General features: G+C 43.0%; 1 protein-coding gene across 1 annotated transcript in view; it reads right to left on the bottom strand.

The window, feature by feature from the left end:
* Window positions 1-19,561, bottom strand: part of roraa (RAR-related orphan receptor A, paralog a) — a 191,577-nt gene that overhangs the window by 77,767 nt on the left and 94,249 nt on the right. The gene's annotated exons all lie outside the window — the stretch shown is intronic.

Genomic DNA, 19,561 nt, shown 5'->3' with positions numbered 1-19,561 from the left:
TAGTTATCCAATAATCCTTACCATATAACATACAAACACAATACACACAGAAAGCTTTAGTATTAAAGTCCATCTGTCTTGCTAGAGGGCCTTCTTTTTGGAGCCGACTTGCTTCTCTTTCAACGAGGCCTACGTTTTAAAGTGCCACTCGATTGTTATTTCATGAGAAGGGGCTGAGCACAGTGCCTTGTCTGAGCTGTGCAGAGAGGGAGAATTCCCCCTGCATGGCTACACAATACACAGACAGCACATTTAGAGATGTCAGCCCTCTAACTAGAGAACAGTCAGCGAGGTGAACCCGCTAACCTCGTGTCTTTACCATGTCTAGCCGGGCTGCTCTGGAAACCCCGGTTAAAAATGCATTTGGTGAAGCCCAATGCTAGGCAATGCCAGGCAGGCTAGCGAAGGCATGTGCCTCAGTGCCGCTCAGAAGCCCGGTTAGTGAAATGCCACTACTGCTTTCCCCTCTGCACTTACATAATTTACACAAGCGAAGGGGATGGGGGAGGACGGCGTGGGGGTGGGGGGGGGGGGGTTGGGCAGAGAGTGGGGGGGGGGGGGAGGGGGATGAGCTACGGGGAAGCTCACGTCCGATTGCGTTTGTCCATGTGGGGAGACAAATACAGGCGCTACAAGGGGAGCTCATGCCGCAGCAGGCTTTGATGACTACACGCTGAGACGCCCCCCCCCCCCCACGACATGCTGACAGACAGCAGAAAGACCCCTCCCCAATCCTTTGCATTTACGAAGCCCGACTGGAGTATAGACGCAACAGGAACAAGGCAGAGAGTCGGAGCACATTAGAGGTGCACTGATCCAAGACCGTGGCATGGTTATTTATTAATCAGCTGAGCTTAGCTAACTGCCGGCTTAGATGAGCAGCACGAGCTCGCGGTACACTGCAGCATCAGCCTGGAGACAGTTAAACTGTTGACATAATGCAACTCAAAACAAGTGACGCGCTACTATTAGATAAAGATATCTGCTTGTGCAATTTTGTACACCCCGATATTATCATTTGCATGTTTCCATTAATGATCGCAGTGAGTGAATAGAGAATAAACAATCCAAAGCTTTGCACTGTGATTCTATTTGCGCTTATTTGGCTGCAAACAATACCTTACTATGTGATCCAGAGTAAATACTGTCAGAGTGTAGAGCAAACAAAGGATGTTTGCCCATTTGCACGTTATTCATCTCCTAGGGTGAAGTCAGTGATGAGTAACAGCACGGCGATGTTGTCGGCAAATACGCTCTGACATACACAAAATCGCCCCTTTAATGTTGTAGTTTTTTTTTGGAGTTCACTGGCTCCACAGCGCTGTGCATTGACAATGTTTTTGTTGCCAATTTTAACACCTCACAGTTGGGGTGTCAGCACATTGAAACGGCGTTGAGAAACATGGCCCTTTAAACTGAGACGAAACATCTTCTCTAGATAAAAAAAAAGAAAAAGAAAAACAGAATGGGATGCAATTCTCCAGAGTCCCCCCCCCCCCCCCCCCCACCACCCCCCATGTCTCTTCCACCACTTTTTTGGCAGGCTGGGTAACACAGGAAAGCACTGGCACACAACACAGCTCTCTCTACCTGAACACAAAGGGAAACATCTCAGCCTGGAGTCGGGGCTTCAGAGACTAATGGGAGGCTTGCACATCACCACAGGGAAAACAAGTGATAGGCTCTCCATTGGCTTATAGTGTTGATGCAAGCCTTACAGACTGGAGAGTTTTTTTTTTGGCTAGGTTCTTCATTACTTCAGGAGGCATTCAAAGAGGTGCAGTGAAGGAGTGGTGGAAGCGTCTGAGAAAATTCGGGAAGCAGGCAGCGGAGGAGAGAGGAAGAAATCCGATGTGGTCATTACGAGACTCTTCCTTTCATCATTTCTGAGACTACCTCACACACTCGCTCTCATTCTCCCAGACTTCTGCAGCACTGAGCTGAGAGAGAGCCTAAGCCTCTTGGACAGTTCATTTAGGATAATGCAATGATGAGAAATGGTGGAGGGTGAGCCTTCTGTGTGTGTGTGTGTGTGTGTGTGTGTGTGTGTGTGTGTGTGTGTGTGCGTGTGTGTGTGTGTATGTGCGTGTGTGTGTGTGTGTGTGCGCCAAATCATGTCTGATAAATGTATCGTTTCAAAATGTCTCCTCAGACTCAAATGCATTTGAAGCGAGATGCAAAACACAACCGAAAAAGACAAGACTGATTATTTTCATAACCTGATGAAACACACAAAAGCCAATCGATACTGTCAACATATTATTATTTGATGAATTAGAACAACACAAAAAGGATATTTCAAAGAAATTTTCACATAAGAAAAAGATGGAACAGAAAATTATCTAGGGGCTTTTCCCCCCTTTCTTCAGACTTCAGAAAAAGGGAAATTTATTTCTGCCTTCATCTCTAAATTGGATGCAATTTATTGCCTCTCCAAAGCTCATTTTTCACTGGCTTGCAGGATCCATGGGCCATGGCAGGCAATGCGTATCTGCCCGCCTCTCCTGGCCTCGGGTGCTAATATGTGGAAACTGGCCTGGGGATACGGAGCCCAACCAATGGAAGAGGAGGCAGAGGGACGGAGGAGAGAATCAATCCCTAATCGCTGAGGAGTAGGCGGTAGGAGGGGTGACGAGGACGAGGACGGGGGGGGGTGGAAGTCATGAGAGAGAAAAGACAGAGAGCTGTGTGTGTTTACCAGCAGACATTTGGGTGCTGTCAGCTGACTGCAAGAGCTCCGGGATGTCAGAGAAAGAAAAGGGAGTTATATAACCGGGCTGTTTTAGCAGGGGGAGAGAGAGAGAGAGAGAGAGAGAGAGAGAGGGAGAGACAGAAAAAGAGAGAGGGACTAGAGAAAACAAACATTGCCATTTAAAGTGACAGCGACAACATGATCAAAGCAAAAACAAACACGGCATGTGATGCTACCTGCATGGACACAAGACGGAAGACGGCGAGGGTCCGATGATCAGAGATCCCTTGTGAGTAGTAACAGTTGCAAGCACATAGGTCAAATGGTTATTACATCCATCATGTATGCTTCGTCTTAGTGTGTGGTCTGGTGTTAGCGATGCTCACATACCCCTGGAGCTGCACAATTGCTTAAATTATAGCATGCGTTCTGGGGTTCTTCCAGCCCCGCTTATATTCCACATAGTGCGAGAAAGTCCACAAGCTAAAACCTGCTAAGACCACTATTGCTTCCAAAAGTCCAGTCAAACCTTTCCCATCAACAAGTATTAGCTTTTCACTTGAGCTGGACTTATCGTAACACGATAAATAATTCAATAATGTCATTTGCGGAAGATGCAAAGTACAAGGAGAATATGAAAAACCTGTTGTGTTGGGACACCACACACACTTTGCAGCCAACCACGGGCATTAAGTACACTTAGCTCAAGGTGCATTCTGTCCTGCGACCTTGCTGTTACACTTGCGCCGAGCAATGAATAACTATCGCATTTATTTGGCTGACAGCTGACACCAAGAGGCCCAGGTGATATACGAGACATGACAAGTGATTCTAATTAAATGTAGAGCTTGTGGATGTAAAGTGGCAGGAAGGGAACAAATCCTGTCCAGGCAGCGAGCGGCAAAGCGGCATGCCTCGCAACGAGCGAGATGAGCCGGGGCTGTCAGGGGCTGCCTCAGCTGTCCTGTAAACCTGGGCCCCAGCTCCCCAGGGGGACTGACAGGTTTCAGCTGGAGGGGAGAAAGCATACCGCAAGCTTCCTGCACCCCCCCCCCCCCCCCCTTTCCAAAGCAACAAACATATGACACACAAACAGGCAAAGCAAAAAAAAGCCATGTGGACCATGTGCATTTGTCACATAACAGTCTGCTAACAAGGAACAAAGCATGGTCGTCTGTAGCCTGAGCCTACATGAAGGCTGTCATCCTGGTTCCGGTGACTGAATACAAAAAAAACAGGCTAAATCAAAAAGAATCAATAGATACAGGAAGTAAGACACCTCTGTTGATGCTGCATCCCACTTGTGTTTCCACCACGACTCTATTCATCCAGCTCAGGTTGAGAACAAAGGACTAGACAAGCTAGGATTTTTTTTTTTTTTTTTTCCATAGACAGCAGGTTTGTTTCTTCCGGCACGCGGCAGAGGACCCAGTGGCACTCAAGGCAAACACGAGTGTGTCAGTATGTGACACAGGAGTGCACTTTACAGAGGACACTCGCAGGGTCTTCAGCTTCCCAATCAGACCCCCGGAGACAACCCTCACCAAATCAGTTAACCTTTGCCCTCATTGGAACAACTTAGGTCCCGGGAGTCACGGTCAGTCGCAGCTGAAAGACAATGTACATCACACTCTGTCCGACTGACAGAAGCAGTCATGTTGGTTAGCATCCGTCCACGTCGGAAAATGATGGAAAAGCAGTCCATCACAAGCCCATCTAATGCCGGCCAGGAAACATTTCTTTGATATTACAAAGTCACGGCTCAGTGCCTTTTTGTTCTCCACAGACAAGCAGGGTTTGACTTGATACACCTGGCTTAGAATCTTTCAGCTTTTCTGCAGTATAATATTCATTGTCTTGAGCTTGCCACTGAAATAGATTCAAACGCACACCGCATTCAAAAACATTCACGAAGGCCGCGTTCACACTGTAGCCAAAAGTGTCCTGAATTTGATTTTTTTTTTTTGTTCCTATGTGACTCAGATCAGTTTTTTTGTTTTTTTTATGACAGCATGAACAGAACAAGTCACATTGAATCGGATGTTTTCAAATCAGATTTGGGTTACTTTCATATGTAGATACCTACAGGACTGTGAAACAACGCACACTTAAAAGCAAACATTCTGAATTGAGCATTAAGGCTTGAAATGTAAGCACAGACTTAGTGGTTTGTAGAAATGTGTTTTTTTTTTTTTTTTTTTTACAATATATTGACTGTATTTAAGCTGGATTTCTGCTGCAGGTAATTAACCGTTATGACTGTCATGCACCGAAACTAGCCAAAACCAGATGATGAAATTTTGAAAAAATTTTGGTGTTAGGTCCCTTCGTTATGTATCCCAATGTCAAGGTGACGTGGAATATCTAACCCTGGATTTTTTTCTTGATGTAAATCACTAATAAAACAATGTGAGGAATTATAATTATTTTGGACATAGACCTTTATCTCAGCAGACATTTTGGTCATTTCAAAACAAGGAAATGTCTAGAGGAGAATTTCCATGATACTGGGCCCTGAGCTCCTGTCTTCTCCTCTCTTTCTCTGCCTGCAAACATTCACGTCTCATTAATGCATGTTACTCAGCATGTACCTTCCTGGGAGAGCTCCCCTGTCGCGTTGGTTCCTGTGGATCCTTGTTGAGATCTACCTAGTGCTGTGAACCTGTTTGTCCCAAACGTATAGTCTAGTCTTACGTAAATTATCATCATTATAGTTGTTAATGCAAGTATAAGAGCTGCTTTCTGCAATTATAATCAGCCATACGTAATCATGAAAATAGTTATTAACAATAATACACATATTCTTACTATAATCATTGACCTAGAAGTGCTCTAATTAGATAGAGCCCTGAGCTTTCATTATGATTTGGTGCTTTATAAAAAAAAAGTGATTGAGTGACAGAGCATGTTGGCATGGGACTTTTAGTGTAATATCCATTATGGATGTTATCAGATGCATCTGCTTATCCTGCAAAATACAGGGAAATACCTGCCATTAAAAAGCTCGTCTGAGATTTTGTAAACACTGCTGAGTTGGTTAATGGTTCTCATGACACAAATAAATCAAGACGTAAATATCATAAAGTTGCAAAGAAGCAGCTCAAAATGATGATTGATGATGACAAAGAGTTTAGAGTCTAATCAAAAAAAATGTTGCAGATTAATAAGGTGTTTTCACACTGCTAGGCTTTATATGAAGCTAAGTGGAGTTGCAACAAGCTGCTGTGTCATATTAACAGTACACAATAAAGACATGGTGAGTTACCGGCTCTCTTCCTCTAACTATAATATAATGTATTTCAAGAGTCACGATCAGTATTAGTGCAAGCTCTTATTAAAGCAACAGTATGTAGGAATTCGTTTTGGGGCGCTTTGGTGCCCACCGAAGGTCGCTGAGTGCAACTGCACTGTCATAACACATCATGCTGTAATGCTTACCCCTCCTACAATGGGCATTTGTTCACAAACAGAGGGTGCAAAGACATTGTGAGAAGCCAAACAACAGTCATATTAAATTATTATAACATACTGTATATTTGCGCAAATATGACTCCGCAAGCATTTTCAGATCGTATTTGCAAACTGTTTGAAAGTGGATTTATGTGTTTGTGCATTCAACTGTCGCCATGATGTCTATGGGCTGTGGCTACAATGGAGAGGGTTGAAGATCAACAAGGATTTCTGACGTAACATTGATTGATTTATTTAATAGTATGCAAACCCGCAAACATTACTTGGGTTAGATGACATTCTGCACCTGGTATATTATTTAACCAGGTGAGAAAACTCATTGAGATTGCAAATCTCGTTTTCAAGAGAGTCCTGGCCAAGACAGGGAGCAGCACAGGTAAGAAAGTTTCAGACAAACAGCTAGTAGTCATACTTACAAACATAATTAAAGACACAAAATCTGCTAAAAATCAGACAATGATGACACTGATAATGACAGAGCCTAAGGTTGTGTCACAATCTGTCACATATAAACTCTGCAGGGGTGTACACACTGCTTGTTGCTCGATCATTCTTTCTTTCTCTCTTTTCTAGCTTCAAATCCTTAGATGACCTGAACCCGCTGCCTAAGTTACAAACTGCAGTAAACAGACGATCGGGATGGAAGAGAGGGCATCCTCCATGTTGATAGTTCTTATACTGTTGAATCTACGTTTAAAACGACTATGTTAAAGTTGAAAAAGTTACATATTGCCGCTTTAAACGCACTAGTTGTTTCTTGGTAATTGTATCCCCTTCTGTGTCTTGTGCTGTCAAGTTTGTCGCCCCTCTCATTTGCGACATCTGTCTCTTTCACCCTGGGCCCCAGTCCATTCACTTTCTTTGGGCCAAGAGCAGCCAGACCTGTTAGTTTGCCCCGCCTCCTGTCCTGCCCACAATCCACTCTATTTTGGGTGTCTCACAAAGCCACTGATGTGATTAGAGAGGATGATGATTACAGTTACATAACAGAATCAAATTAATTTGAGGCCTGAACAGAGGCAGAGGCAGCAGTAAATCACTCGAGCCATCAAATCTGCCTTTCTCTTGGTTGCTCCTGTGCACCCATATCTTCACCCAACGGCCCACCCTTCCTCCCCCTCCGTGCACCCACTGCCCCCTCCTGGAACACACAGACACACCCCTCTCTCCTCCCTGCCCCTCCCTCTAGTCAATTAAAGTCACATCGAGGGATTAAAAGGAAGTAGGTCAGTGGAGCATTGCTGGGGGAAGAAAAAAAATGCAACAAACCTCGTCAGAAGTCACTGTATCGACCTTGTGAAACACAGACTCAACTAGCGGCGGCGTGTGATCTCATCCTCCCTCGACCAATGCCGCGTCTCCTCACAGAAGCCGGGTTCATCAAATCCCGCAGACCAAGCTGTGCCCTCACCTTGATTTCTCTGCAGCTCAGAGGAAACCCCCCCCCCCCCCCGGAGGGCAGCCTAGGGAGCTGGGCTTTGGTGGCGGACACTTGATACCCTCTACAGAGTGCTTTGTCTCTAGTCCCCTGAACAGATCCTCTTCAAATGCAGGATTATAGCAGTGCTACCGGCAATGAGAGCCCCACAGCTCCACCGCGAGAGGAGAATGCCAATAGCCACCATCCATGTACGGCAGAAACAATACACATGCTGTGACACTTTTATATCCTGTTCTTTCACCATGCATGTTCTGACCGCCCGTGATCCATTCATGCTGTACAGGACTGCTGTCACAGGTTCACCCTGAGAAATAGATTCATCTATCATTGATAGTAATTAATCAAAGAAATGATTCATGAATGATCTTAGAAAATCTCAAACACAGCGACACATACTATAAAATGTGATGTGATACGATACGTTTATTGACACCTATAGGGGAAATATAAGTTATGGAACTTTGAGTTTTTGCTTTTTAAACTATACCGGCACGTAGTAAGAACAAGTTACATCTTTGCATTCATTTAAAAAAAAAAAAAAAACCTGTTCCATACACTTACAACCTTTTTTAATGTAGAGTTTCAAGTGTATTTGATATTGTAATTTAGAAACTAAACCTCCAATCTTACTTCAAACTCACTTAAACTTGACATTTACGATGTTACACTCTTCTGGTTTGATAATCTAGTTAAATACGAATTGAAAACTCTCCTTATTTGATCCCCCGAAAAAAAATAATGGAAACCAATGGATGCCTTGAATGCCAATGAGAGGGGTATTCCTTCCAGATATCAATTCTAACACCTAGATTCCAGTTATGGCGGGTCCTGAGCACCCGTTCGATACCAATGACATTAAATAAATCAACATAATATTGGTAAAAGCTATCAATAACAGCATGCCCTCTGCAAGCACAATGCTGTGTAGCTGTTAGTTATTTTCTCAAGACCTGACACTGCAGCAGTTCCTTTTCGGGAGGCTCATTTGTTCTACTATAGGATGGGTGCAGTCATGCAGATACTGGATACAACTATTTAGGCAGTATCCGAGGCTGATACTGGTTTTAAAAAAAAATTATAATTGAAAGACAACAGAACGAGATAATTCAGCCCCGTGACTTGACTGGTGAACAGTCCAGGGTGTACCCCCCCCACCTCTGGCCCAATGACAGCTGGGATTGGCTCCAGCCCCCCCCCCCCCCTGCGACCCTGAACGGGAAAAGCAGTATAGATAATGGATAGAACAAGATAATGTTATGTGGTAATAATTGAGATATGTAATCTGTACATAATGGACAAAACATATATAACAAATTGCTCAGTCCCTAAAGATGAGATTTCATTTTCTTTACCATACCTGATTTTTTTTTTTTTAATATAAACTCTGCTCTCTGTCTCTATGCTTCCTCTACCTCCTCGTAAATGAGCACAGGGGCTGGTTACATGTTCTTACATAAATAAGATGAATTTATTCACTCACAATACTTATTATGAATGCCTGTTTAGAAAAGCTGTGCAGGGGAGCGTTCAAAGCGAACGTGCAGAGCCCCGTTCAGAACAACCTCCAATGAGAGTTTAACCTGCCCAACTGTTTCTGTCTGATACTGGAGCGGTTTGTGCTGTGTGATGAAAACTCAGCGGGGGAGGTGAGCAAGGGAACAGCCTCCCTTGTGCTGTGCCACGACAGAGTGGTGCTGCTGTCAACATATTATACTGTATTTGTCCAACTTAATCAGCCTCACACTCACCACTCACTATAGAGGAGTGAATAATAAAGGGGAGCAGAGAAACAAGCCTGTCAGCGCTGCACATTAACAAGTGGAAATTATCCTAGCTAGTTCCACACTCACCAGCTGGGAATGACTTGACAAATAATGTAAAAAGGTTTTTTTTTTCCTTTTCTTTTTTTCTATGACAGCCAAGAAGACAAGACAACACATTTTATCGCTTGTGAAAACCATCGACTGGGACACAAAGGGTCTGGCAGAGGGGGATGCTGCAAATCATTTTGTTTACTTTCTTGATAACAGCCAGGATACAGAGGGACAATATTAAAAGGCTGGGCATAAAAAAAACAGAAAAACAAAAACACATTTTAAAATGCATTTCAAGGGCAATACTGCAAATCAGGTGTGAGGTTTTTGATTTCTGCTCAGTATACTTTATCAATGTTCATTTTACTGGGACTCTATAGAGAGGAGTCATTTCTTAATATCATACCTTTGTGTCTTTGTCAAGTATATGAAAACATGCTGAATGTGGATTTCTTGACATGTGACTACGAATGTTTAAGATGTCATTAGTTGTTTAAGGGTCACCAGGTGGCCTAGCGGTTATGTTGCGCAGCCCCATGCACAGAGGCTATAGTCCTGGTCAGAGTGATCTTGGGTTTGAATCCGACCTCGGCCCTTTGCTGCATGTCGTCCCCCTCGCTCTCTCTCCCCGTAACATTTTCTGTGTCTCTTCAGCTGTTCTTCCAATAAAGGCAAAAATGCCCCAAAAAAATCCTTAATCCTCCAACAAAAAATGTTTAAAAAATCTGTTTCTCCAAAAACTTTCCCTGTTTTTTTAAAACGTGCTAGCATCAAATAAAAAGTAAACTGCTTCAATTCGGATGCTGGCTCTTTGATGCTACTTCATTTTTAAATGGTTCATATAATGTTTTTTATTGTGCATTAAAAAAATGTTACTTAAATATTCCTTTTGATAGAGTGGAAAAAGATGTGGGAACAATTTTTATTTAAATAAGTGGTCAACTTAAAAACATGTTAAGTAGTACTTCTAAGTATTATTTATGGTAGAGGAAAAGCGTATTCCCTTTAAATAGTTCAATCATAAGTCAATTTAGTTAGTTGTTTGAACCTAATTTCACAAGAAGTTGTCATACACTCAACTTGAGTTATTTTTTGTATGTTGAGCAAAGACTTTTATTTAAATCTAGTATTTTAAATGAAAGATGCAATGAATGGTTTCAACAAATGTGAAAACTCAGATACAAAGCCTAATACTAATAACCTCACTAACTAACATGATATATTGATATATGATTGATATACAGCATAATGCATTTCACTTATTAAAGCTTGAGTCACACATTCCCATCGCAGCTGTTTACAGTCCAAGGCCTCCCTCCCTATCTGACGTATATGTAATGATAGAGAGTTAATGGTCCCATGAAATTAGGAGAAAGTCTTACTTCATTTTGGACCATTATGTCACTTAAACCTTTCTTTTTAAATAAACACACCCAGCGGAGCCTTAACCCGGGGTTACAGCATAAGGTCACTGTACTGTAGTGTTTAACAGCTGATTTAAAGTGTGTTATTTATATATATGCATGATCTAAGAAGCCTTATATGTGAGATTTATTATTAGTAAGAAAGTTTTTTTCATATATATTGATACTTTTTCTCTAGAGATACAATTTGCTAATGAAAATAAATGCTGTTATGTTAACATTTGATCGTAATGTATGAAACAAGCCAACTGACTGAGTTCAGAGTTGTACAGTGAACTCGACAACATTTACCAGCCGACAGGAAGACGTAGAAGAAACTTTGGTCATCTCTCTGCACAGCTGATTTATAGCTGAAAAAGAGCTGACTGAAGGTGTGGACAGACAAGCAAAGCTGCAGCCCCACTAAAAGTCAGAGGGAAGGATTTGCAACGCCATGTCTAAAGCTCCCTGATGACCACTAAAGGGCCTGCACAGGAGGAAATGAAATAATTCCTTTTGACATCAGATAAACCAGAAGACTTTCCACAGCTGAGCTCATAACACAGCTCTCTTACTGCCCATCTACTGTTACTCTACTAAACTCATATCTATTTCATGCTGTATCTGATTGACCAATCTTTTTTTTTTGCATTATGTGGCCACATGAGGTCTGTTGAATCCTTCTATATCTTTATCTGCATGCTATTTGACTATAAGTAGGAATGTTTAATCAAGTTAAGAGAAGCACAGTTACTGTAGTTACACTTTTATTTATTCATGAGATATAACATTTAAGGCAAAAATAATCATATAAATGTTAGAATGATGCCTTTTTTTGGGTGGACGTGTCAGTTCCAGACGGGCCTTGATGGGAAAAGACTGTAAAATTGAAGAGTTCATTTGCAAAAACAGATTTATGCTATTCTGGAAAACAGTGCCCGGAGAGTTTTGATTAGCACTTTAAATAGAGCTGTTTTTATCATCCAAAATCAGTTCTGGTGCAAAAAACCCCAATACAATGTTGAACTCGGTCAAAGACACACAACTTCAGTCGGAATGATATAACCTGAAATAAAACAAATAAAATGAGTTCTTCAATTGTGAATTTACACCAGAAAGTTAATATTAACCATTTGGGATATTGTTAAACAAATTAAATTAGAAACCACTCATTTGATCTTGCCTTGTAAGACAGTCCATCATTGACACTTCTCCTTATTTTTGATCTGCAAACTATTTCAACTCTAAGTGCAGGGGGGCATCTAAATGATTAAAACGTACAGCAACACCAGGCTAGTACAAGGGACTGGGCCTTACGTTTGGATGAGCTTTTATTTGAAGTTTTTTTATGGCATATTGATTAATATATGCGGTAATACATAGATGTGTTGAAACATACGATCCACCATAAACACGTTATGTCATACAAACTGGATATGAAGTCATCTCTTTAATTTGATTTGTAAAATTACAGCCCTGACTTAAATCCTGCTTAACTGACTATTGTCCTGTTGTTTGAACAGCCTTAAAAGTGCCTAAAAAACATTTTATCTTGAACTCCTCATCCAGTAAGTCGGTGGTGATTTGTGTCATTCTGTTTGAGAGTCTGTACTCACACTATCCGATGATGCACACTTAGAGAAAGACAGCAGGATGTGAGAGGATGCAAAACGACACTCGTTAATGTTGCTTAACAGGGTTACACAACATATCTCAGCAGAGAGCTTTCATTAAGGCATCAACATAAAGAGCAAATTGCTTCACTCCCTAACAGGTGTACACTGGGAACAATGCTGTTGCTAGAGTACGATAGGCTTGTCAGCTTCACATGCATCTGGAGACGCGACTTTCCTCTGCCTATGGATTGTGAGATGGAATCCTACACTGCTGAAGACACTGATTTCTGGTTTTAAAAAAAAAAAAGAGGAGGAAAAAAAAAAGAAAAAAGTGGTCAAGCCTGCCACATCAACACTACATCAAGGCAAAGTGCCATGATGGGTGTTGGCTCTGGTCCATCTCCTCAGACTTCCTCCATAATGAGCCCGTTATCACATCCTGATTTCAATTAGAGCAGGACACAGATCTAGACATCTGCATGTTAAAGTGTCTGCACCTCAGGAATCCCCCCGCCGTTATCAGACGAGGAGATAACTGAGACAAACGTGATTGGTTCTGTGACTAAATGCTGCAGGTCACGGTTTAAAAACCGTCTTGAGAATCCATTTGTTGTGCCTATCTGAGGAAGAAATCACAAGATTCGACGATACGAGAATTTCTGATTAAATAAAAGTTGTCGAGGATCAGAGCAAAGTAACACTTAGACGATTTCCCATCATGCTCTGTGCGAGGTCGAACGGCCTTTTTCAAAAATAAATGAAGAATAAAGACTGATAGTTGTCATAGACTCACAGGATAAATTATAATGCTCTTTTTAGGTGCAAAAAACAATATACAAAGATAGATGTGGTTTGATGCAGACTCTGATCAAGAAGATTTAAAAGCACCTCATTATGCAGCAGCACATAAGAACACCCGTCTTTCTCTTTAATCTTATCAAAGCATCGTCAAACACTAAAAATATATTTAGAGGTAAAAATGAATGAGGAGAGCGTCGATGTTTGCGAAGATTAACCACTCTGACCCTTTGTAGAAATGGCTATGACAGTGTGAAATTCCACAGACTCGTCACTGCGAGGATGAAAGTCTAAGAAAAGCAAGGGATGAAATCTGCATCCCTGAAAGAGCCTGCCTCTCTAATCTTTGCATTGTGAAGGCAAAAGACGAGTGAGTCAGATTTACGTCACTATTTGTTTGCTCTTTTTTTTTTTTTTCCGCCCACAAATGCCTCTTCCTGCTTCCTCTTTCAGAGTTGCCTTTAGGAGATGAATCGTTTCACAGTTTAGTTCCTCATTTAAATGAAGTGGGCGGGATGTAGGGAGGGCGCTTTAATCACTTATATAAATATTTGCATTCACACAGGCTGACCCTTGGAATAGTCTATTACTTCATCTCTTTCACCCACGTGGCCCCCACCTCCTCATCCAGACACGCTTATTTACCTCTTCTGCTCACCCATTCAACAAGACTCCAGCCAGCCCAGAGACATTAGCATGGCCACACAGCTCCACGGAGTAGACGGCTATGCAGCTTTGTTCTCCGCTTTGTTCTGAGTGGACAAATAAAAGCCTGCTATGTGAGACGAGGAGCAGGGGAAAGGAAAGGGGGGGGGGGGGGGGGGGGGGGGGGGGTGTTGGACCACTGGGGGGGGGACTGGCGAGTCCTCTGTTTCTACCCTCTAATGCTTTGACAGCAAGTAATAAATTGATCATAGCGCTTGGGCATGATGCCGACCTTGAGATTTTCTCTTAAAGTAGTAGCCGGACAGCGGTGAGGGATAGGTGGTCATCATCATCATCAGGCCGTGGCGTCTCTGTGTGTGTGTGTGTGTGTGTGTGTGTGAGAATCACTGGGAAGTCTCAGCGATAGTGATCTGGGATGGATCTCAGAAGAGACAGGGCTCCTGCATCTTTAATTGTTCAGAGGAGCAGCGCCTCATCACAATTATAGAGCATTCAGGAAGCCTCCAAACTCATTTAGCTCTCCTCATCTGGGAACAGGAATCCACTAAACACAAATTCCTCTTCTGCAGCCTGCGGCAAAAAAGCCTTTTTTTTTTTTTTTTTTTTTTTTTTTTTTAAGATTAATAAGATAAGAGATTTAAGAATATCCAAAAGACAGAGAGAAAAAAAAAAGACTCATTGTTGAAAATGAAACATCTCAACATGTCAGCATGTGCAGAAAAGGAAGAAAGACTTGCAAAAAAAAAAAAAAAAAAACACTACTTAAAATGACAAGGCCGTTATCGTCCATTTCATTAGTTTAATTAAAACAAAAGAAAGCTCTAAAATGTATTTTTTTTCCCCCTACTGTTGCAATACACTCATTACGTCTGGTCTTTTGAGCCTGCTCATTGTCTGCCTGTCTGGAGCGAGCACACCGGGACAGTGAGTGAAACATGAGCACATGGGAGAAAAAACACACGCACCAGGCAACACACCCAACATTCATTAAAAAAACCTCCCCGTCTCTCCGTGCGCTCATAATCTACTTTTGCCTTCCAGAGCACCAGGTAAATTATAACTATAATTGAAACATTGCACATGTTAAGCAAATATGGACTCGCTCATCCATAAAGAGAGAGAGAGAGAGAGAGAGGCAGGAGATACATTAAACAAATAAAACTAATCAAGTCAATGAAAAAACAATCTGTAACAGCGCTTCACTTAAAGGTAGGCAGGGATGAAAGATGATGTTGCATGAATTGCTTTGAGCTTGTCCACAAGAGTTATATTCTCTCTCTCTCTCTCTCTCTCTCTCTCTCTCTTTAATGGACATATGGCTGTAAACATGTTGCCCATTGTGATGGATGTCCCTGGGCACCTGCAGTAAGTGCACTCTGGTCCCTTAGTGAGATTCAGCTACACAGACTGAAGCAGGAGTGATAGAAAGGTGTGACCAGGTGTCTCACTCTTTTTCTTTCTTCCCCTCTCACGCGAGTAAAACTCTATATTCCCCGCCCCCCCCCCCCCCCTCCGAGCGGTCCCTGTCGAAGCTTTCAAGGGCCACGAGAGTGAATAAATATTTGAAGTAAAGTAAGCATGCGGCTCCTTTTCTTTTGACAGTGTACATTTTTAATGCTGCCGCAGACTTGGTCCTTTTACTGTGTTGCCCCTCTTTCAGGAGAAACGAGGGACGCGTTACCCTGGTAACCTTTGCTGATCACAAGCTCACACAAAGACTTCATATGCTCTCTTTCAGGATTTGTGATTTTATCTCTGTGAATCATTGCAGGATTATAGTTGTTGTTGTTTTTTTTTCCCTGTGAAAGGACTTTGGAGTGATCTGATTTAGCTCTGCAAAAGAATGTCACCAGCATGCACCTGTAGAGGGCATTGTGATGCACAGAAAGAACAGTGGCCCTGCTATGTGGCTGGATGGGAGCTGGCAACAACACACACGCATGGCGCAACTTTCACCACACTGCGACCCCCCACCCCACCCCCCACCCCCCTCCCTTGCATAATCACATCACCCTGATCTCCAGTCTTTAGTCATCACAGTCACATGAGCGAGGGGAAAAAGAAGTGACATAATTTCCTCCGTTTTCAGCACATCTGTTCCACATCTGACCGCCATCCAGACGGATTTAGTGAGGGTTTTCTGCCCCTGCTGTGGAGATTGTAAACAGGCCGCTCCGCTTGTGTTGTTAACTCAAACAAGATGCGAGGACCCCTGGGCCAAGTCTGCGGGGCCTTCTGATTGCGCTGGACTGAGGACAGATTTCCCCTCCCGTTGCCGAGCGTCGGCCCGAGCAACAACACCTGGTCTGAGATCAGCGAATGAGCGCAGAGATGGCAGACGGTCTGAGAAGAGAGGGGCTTGTCCGCTGTAAGCCAGGGGCTGCTGAGCAGATCACTCGGTTGCGTAACGCTGCCCACTTCAACACCCCTCCTTAATAAGGAGAGGGCCTTTCAGTTCGCCTCACAATGACGAGCTGCAGAGAGGAGAGAGTGAGAGGAAGGAAGCAGGAATCCCATTTGTATTTTCAAGATGAGCTCCCTCTGACAAAAGGTGTCGCTCGGAAGTATCACTGTGTAATGTGGCTAATCTCGCACTGAAAGATATTGTAAATGGCTGCTTAAGACCTCTCATTCACGTGCTGCACTGCCGGCGCCCGTCCGTTTGATGGGTGTCATTTAGCACGTAAACATTGCAGCTGGTGACAGGTATCTGAGCTGCCTCTCTAATCACACACATACTTCAGCTCGTCGGCTTGTCCCCATCTATCTCCCGCTCCTAAGAGGCAGCACAGCCTCCCAATCAGAGTGGATAAATACCCTGTGGACCAACTACCCCAGGACTGCATGGACAGAAACACGCTGCAGATGAAAAGAAAAGACAGCCAAGGCCCATTTAGCATTGCTGTGTTGACACTAATGGACACACGGACTACACCCTCATGTTTTAGAATAAGGATATTATGCAGACATCCGGCTCTCTTCGTTTTTTTTTTTCCTCCCCGAAGCATATGGTGGCGGGGGAACAATTGGTTTCATGGGTGCTGTGGGGTATCATTTGCGGTCCCCACCCCCCACCCCCCCCCTGTCTCTGCCTCGACTTTGTGCAGTCGGAGCTGGTGGAGTTTAAGAGGAAGGGGTATTATCTCAGACTCTTGCCAGCCCAGTGCACTCTTTGGGATAATGTTCTTATTGGGCGTGATCCTCCGACTGCAGAAGTCATGCTGTCTTTACTCAGAAAAGCAGAAGGGGGGGATCGGAGGTGGGTGGCTGGCTGGCTGCGCCCCAACAGATTTAAAAAAGAAAAAAAAAAAAAAAAAAAAAAAAAAAGTAAAGTTTCTGTTACACTTGCTTGAACCCATATGTTTGCAGAAAATTAGAGAATTAGTGATGAGAGGGTTCTTATTGCTATAATTACTCTTGCATTGCATGAGAAATGCGAGAAAAAGAGACATTTGCTTTTTCGATCACACTGGTTTAAAGCCTTAACGTTTCGTTTTCTTTCATTTAATTCGGATGTTTTGTTCTAAAACACAGTTTAAGTGATTTTCTTTCCATCACATTTCTGTGGTTTAGAGATTTCTTCTCTAGCAGTCTCCGTGCACCTGTTAGACTGTGTTCTAGCTAAACAAACAAAGCCCTGGAGAGGTCATGCATACCAAAGAGAGAACACTTCCATCTATTCTCTCCACAGAAAACTTTGAAGAAATGTTTTCTGTTGTAACTCTAGGCTAAGTCAATGTTTGGCCCAGACCCTGACAGCATGTTCCAGGTAAGGCCAGAGGGGAATATACCGTTCTGTAAGTGCATTTGCACAGAGGAATGCAATAACAGTGTGAGGCTCTAATATCACTGTATGGGCATAATGCACAGACACCGGTTCAAGCTCAGCAGACCAGAACAGGATCAGAGGTTGGCGCAACGACCGTCTCCGAGCTCACAGAATTAAACACGGCATTATGTTAGCGTCTCCCCTCTGGTGTCAGATCAGAGAGTCTTTTGAAGAATAAATAAACAAATCTCCGAGAAGCTTCAGGTGACAACACAGCCGACTGGCAGCTCCTGGGAATCTGATAAGGTCCATCTCCTTGCCCGTGGCTCACAATCGCAGAGATCAATTTCAATCTGGAGACGTGATAAAGAGAGTTGACAATGCGTCCCTGCAGCTGTAAATACACAATGTCATGTCTGAAAATAACTGATGAGAAATGATCCGAGCTCGAATATGTGCATTGATTTCATTGCCTCTACCCACATCCCAGTCCAATGATTTCAGCTATCAATCCTGGCGTCTGCACAACTCCAAAAAAGAAAAGAAAGAAAAAAGGTACAAAAACAGCAGCAGAGCGCAAGTCTGAAATTCATAAAAAAAAATACCCTTCCTGCTTACATATGAATAAAAGATATCACATTCGTTTTTTGTTTTTTTTCATCCAGTGTGGTTTCCCTGTCAGCTAATCAAAACGATACAGTGTCATTTCATACAACAAACGTGTTCTTTATTAACAAGCAGGCATTCTAGCCAGTCTGTTGTGTGTTTCCCGCCACACCGGACTGATTGTGTTATCTGAGAGGCCGGCTGTGCAACTCTCCGCCGGGCTCCTGCAACTCGAGGATTGTCCCTTACCTCTCCACTACCCCGAGCACCGCTTTCTCTCTCTCTCCCCCCCCTGCACTCTAATTGCCTCCATTACTGTATCTGCAGTCAGATAAAATGCTAATTTCACAGCACATTAATTTCTCCAGGCTGAACAATAAGCAACACAAAGCCCAGGCCGCCTGTCTTTGCCTGGGCAGGCACATCTGCAGCGCTGGGCTGCTTCCCAATGGTAGAGGAGTGAGAGCACCATTATGCACAGGTCAATGGAATGAAGGAAAAATCCATCGATTCTACATTTGAAAAGAAAACACAGGAGAAGGGCTGGGGCAGGGTGATTTATCAGTCTCAGATGGGGGCTGGCAGTCAGGTCTGGAAAATGCTGAGGAGAACCGCTCCATCCTCATTGGCCTGCTTCAGCCCAGACATAATACAATCGCATCATAGTCTGTATGAAAAAAACACCCCGTATTTAACATGGACGTCAAGCATTGGTTTCTGAAAAGGCGTTATGAAGCTGAGTGTTGGTGGTGACCATATTGGATATGCAGTCTCTACTCAACTTTCAATCGATCTAAACACAGGCAAGAAGGTGGAGCTTATGTGTGCCTAAAGCCTCCTGGCAAACAGCTACGACACGCCCACCTGTCAGTCAAATCAGCGACATTCCTAATTATGCAAATTAATGTATGACTCTTGGCCTTAATATAATGAAAAGATGTTTTATAAAAAGTTCACCCCTGTGTAGTTTTTACAAATAAGAAATTAGACGCACAGACATTTTTAACAGGGCATTTCAATATGGGACCTAACAGGTATTCTTTGGCGTTTTCAGTCCAACACTAAAGGAACAGCCTTTTATTTTGCTCTTCTGCACTGGCTTCATTTCTCAATACTGGAGGTTGCAGCTTGAGGAAAATCTGTCTATTATACATGTAGCTGTTCAACCTTCACCTGCAGCATGAAACACAATGTTAAAAAGGGTTTCGCAGAGATAAAGCCGTAGTTTAACTAAAAATGATGTTGTTGACATTTGGTATCTATATTTATCGTCTGTTTAAGCTTT

The sequence above is a fragment of the Labrus mixtus genome, chromosome 4 (assembly GCF_963584025.1).
Source record: "Labrus mixtus chromosome 4, fLabMix1.1, whole genome shotgun sequence".
NCBI classification, from domain to species: domain Eukaryota; kingdom Metazoa; phylum Chordata; class Actinopteri; order Labriformes; family Labridae; genus Labrus; species Labrus mixtus.
Note: the sequence above shows the minus strand (reverse complement) of the source record. Positions and strands in the feature narration are given on the sequence as shown.